The following is a 4,375-nucleotide window of genomic DNA, read 5'->3' as shown; positions in this document are numbered from 1 at the left end:
TGTAGTAGCCCTGATGTGGGCTCTAAGAGCTTGATAAAACACACGTCTCCAATGCCATCATCCAGAAATCATAGTTCAGAAGGAACACACATGAACAGTATTTTTTCTTCCTCTTCCCCACCCCCATACTGTGGCTTAAAACTCTCATCTGATTTGTCTGCTCATGGCTGGTACCAATTGAGCTAACTTGAGAACTCCTCTAAGTGGGCTTTCAACCTCAATCCTGTAGTTTTCAGCCTCAGCTAGAATTATAGGCATAAGCCATGAGCACCTGACAGCCAGATGCTCATAGCTCATACCTGTATCTTAGCTACTCACTAGGCTCAGATCTGAAGAGGAAAGCTTTTCAAAGACAGCTCAGGCAGGAAAGTCCATGAGAGAGACTCATCTACAATTAGCCACCCAAAAGCTGAAAGTAGGGCTGTGACTCAAGTGGTAGAGTGCCAGCCTTGAGCAAAAAAGCCCAGAAACAGTACACAGCCCCACCCCCTTTATTTTGGTCTGGTCGTGGGGCCTGAACTCTGGGCCTGGGCGCTGTCCCTCAGCTCTTCAGCTCAAGGCTAGCACTCTACCACTTAAGCCACAGCGCCACTTCCGGCTTTTTTCTTTTTTGCTTACGTGGTGCTAAGGAATTGAACCCAGGGTCTCATGCATGCAAAGCAAGCACTCTACCACTGAGCCACCTTCCCAGCCCTGTTCTTACTCTTTTATTTATGTACTTACATCTAGAGAAGTAACTATAATTCAGATCATGTTCTCCAATGTGACTAAGGTTTTGTCAAAAATTCTGTAATTTATCCAGAAATCTCTTGGTAATGATTTTAATGTAAACCCAGTAACATTTTATTCAAGTAGTGGGTAAGCTCTGAAATGAGCATAAGAGGACAGAATTACCCTCAAAATTTTCCTCAAATTTTCCATAAGCACATCGTTGCTTCTCACTTCTGACAATATACCGCCCTAAGTTCTGGAACTCTTGCAAATTTTTTCATGGTTTTCTTTTACAGGAATTATTGTATCCATTGCTTATTTTATGTAACTAATCAAAAGCAAGGATGAAAAATGCCCTACATCTCACTTTTGTGGTGACTTTTGCCTGTTTTGAAATCTTTTATCCCACCCTCACCCTACTTGCCCCCATCCCAGGATTGAAGATTAAACCCAAGGACTTGTGCTTGCTAGGGAAGTACTCTCTACCAACTGGTTACATCTCTAGCCCTTTTTTCTAGAGTCTAGATCCAGGAATGCTAAACAGGCTTAATCCACCTACAGTGGCCTATCACTACCCTATCATCTTCAGGAATGATTGCTCCAAGGTCTAGTTCAAGTACTCCTCCTCCTCCATGAAGCCTTTGCCCAAAAAGATATCAAATAATCTGTTGACTTCTGTTATCGCACTGGCTGCATTTAATTAAAATCGGCTCTATTTTCCAGAAGTAAATGGCAGTGTGTTGTAAATGCTCAAACAGTAATTTAAAAGAAGAAAGAGTAATAATAATGGCATGAGGAGGAATTTGCCAAACAAAAGCATACTACACAATCAGTAAGAGTCAGAAAAAGGTACTAGTGATCCTAGCAACTCAGAAAGCTGAGATCTGGGGATAGGAATTCAAACCAACCTGGCAAGTAAAACCATGAGAATCTTTTCCTCATATAACCAGCAAAAAGCTGGAAGTAGAGGTATGACTTAAATGGAAAGCCCTAGTCTGGACTAAAAAAGCCATGCAGAGTGGGAGACTGGTGACTTCAAACCACAGTATTGGTAGGCATGCATATACAAATACACACACATACACAGCAGAAAAGGGCTCTAAATATAAAGATAAGCCAAAAGATTTGGATGAGTATAGGATGTAGATAAAGTAGCATATACAAGTACCTAAAGAAGGGGCTAGGAAGTTGGCTCAATGGTAGAGTGCTTGCTTAGCATGCATGAGACCCTGGGTTCGATTCCTCAGCACCACATAAGCAAAAAAAAAAAAAAAAAAAAAACCGGAAGTGGCGCTGTAGCTCAAGGGGTAGAGCGCTAGCCTTGAGCTGAAGAGAGTCAGCACCCAGGCCCAGAGTTCAGGACGACCGGACCCAAATATATATATATATATATATATATATATATATATATATATATATATATATATATAAATACATACATACATACCTAAAGAAATATGGGAAGTTAGGGGATGCAGTTGAAATTAGGCACAATAGAAGAAAAAGGTTCTGGGCCTGGTGAGCTGGACTTTATTTAGAGGACCCTTGAAAGGTTTTGTCTGTTTTTTTTTGGTTTGTTTTGTTTTTAAGAAAACAGGTGGGCCTGGGAAGGTGGCTCAGTGGTAGAGTGCTTGCCTTGCATTCATGAGGCCCTGGGTTCGATTCCTCAGCACCACATACACAGAAAAAGCTGGAAGTGGAACTGTGACTCAAATGGTAGAGTGCTAGCCTTGAGCTGAGGGACAGAAACTAGACCCAGAGTTCAGGCCCCAGGATGGAAGGAAGGAAGGAAGATGATGATGATGCCGGGCAAGGGTGGCTCACGCCTGTATTCCTACTAGCAACTCAGGAGGCTGAGATCTGAGGATCATGGTTCAAAGCCAGTCTGGGCAGGAAAGTCCATGAGGCACTTCTCTCCAATAAATCACTAGAAAACCAGAAGTGGTGCTGTGGCTCAAGTGGTAGAATGCTAGCCTTGAGCTGAAGAGCTGAAAGACAGCGCCCAGGCCCAGAGTTCAAGCCTCACGACTGACGGAGGAGGAGGAGGAGGAGGAGGAGGAGGAGGAGGAGGAGGAGGAGGAGGAGGAGGAGGAGGAGGAGGAGGAGGGGGAGGGGGGAGGAAGGAGGGGAGAGGGAGAAGGACGGCCACCAGATACTGGTGGCTCATGTCTGTAATCTTAGCCACTCATAAGGCTGACATCTGAGGGTGGTAATTTGAAGCCAGTCCTGGCAGAAAAGCCTTTAAGAGTTTCATCTCCAATGAAGCACACCACAAGAGCTGGAAGTGGAGCTGTGGTACAAATGATAAAGTACTAGGCTTGAGAAAAAGCTCGGATAGCACACAGGCCTTGAGTTAAAAAACCCCAGTACTCGCTGGTGGCTCACGCCTGTAATCCTAGCTACTCAGGAGGCTGAGATCTGAGGATCGCGGTTCAAAGCCAGCCCGGGCAGGAGAGACCATGAGACTCCTACCTCCAATAAACCACCAGAAAACCGGAAGTGGCGCTGTAGCTCAAGTGGTAGAGCGCTCGCCTTGAGCTGAAGAGCTGAGGGACAGCGCCCAGGCCCAGAGTTCAAGCCCCACGACCGACCCAAAAAAAAAAACAAAACCCAGTACTAGACTAAGAATGTGGCATAGTGGTAGAGTGAGTGCTTCCCTAGCATGCATGGATTCCTACCACACACACAGGAAAAGCCTGAAGTGGCACTGTGGCTCAAGTGGTAGAGTGCTAGCCTTGAGCAGAAGAGGGTCAGGGACAGTGCCCAGGCCCTAAGTTCAAGCCCCAAGACTACTAGGTCCACTCCTCCCACAAAAAAGCCCCTAGTACTGGCACAAGAAAGAAAAGAAAGAAAGAGGGGGGAGGGAGGGAGAAAGAAAGAGAAAGAGAGGGGGGAGAGAGGGAAGGAGAAAGAAGGAATGAAGGAGGAAGGAAGGAAGGAGACAAGAGAGAAAGAAAGAAGACAGAGAGAAAGAGGGAGTAGGGAGGGAAGGAGGGAAAGAGAAAAAAAAAGAGTGGGCTGGGAAAGTGGCTCAGTGGTAGAGTGGTAGAGTGCTTGCCTTGCATACACAAGGTCCTGGGTTAGATTCCTCAGCACCACATAGGCAGAAAAATCCAGAAGTGGCATTGTGGCTCAAATGGTAGAACACTAAAACTCTTGAGCTGAAGAGCTGAGAGACAGTGCCCAGGCCCAGAGTTCAGGCAGCACCACGGACAAAAATTAATAAATAAATAAAATTGTGGTGTGTCAGTGGCTCTCCCTATGTAATCCTAGCTACTCAGGAGGCTGAGATCTGAGAATCACGGTTCAAGGCCAGGCCGGGCAAGAAAGGCCATCAGACTCATCTCCAATAAACAATTAGGAAACCGGAAGTGGGGCTTTGGCTCAAGTGGTAGCATGCAAGCGACCAAAAAAAAAAAAAAAGTAATCTCACTTCACAAATCTGAACTTGTCTGAGCCCACAGCTGCCAAATACCAAAACACACAGAAGAACATGTTGAGAATAACCCTGGAAAGCCATTTAGCAACTCTACCGTGTGGGCAATTCTAAAAACAAGACCTGGAATCTTTTTTTTTTTGGTCCAAGTTGGCTTTGAACTGTGATCCTCAGACCTCAGCCTCCTGAGTAGCTAGGATTATAGGCGTAAGCCACTGGTGCCTGACT

Source organism: Dipodomys spectabilis, unplaced genomic scaffold (genome assembly GCF_019054845.1).
Source record: "Dipodomys spectabilis isolate Male_0828 unplaced genomic scaffold, ASM1905484v1 ptg000250l, whole genome shotgun sequence".
Classification (NCBI taxonomy): Eukaryota; Metazoa; Chordata; class Mammalia; order Rodentia; family Heteromyidae; genus Dipodomys; species Dipodomys spectabilis.
This window is presented reverse-complemented; position numbering follows the sequence as displayed.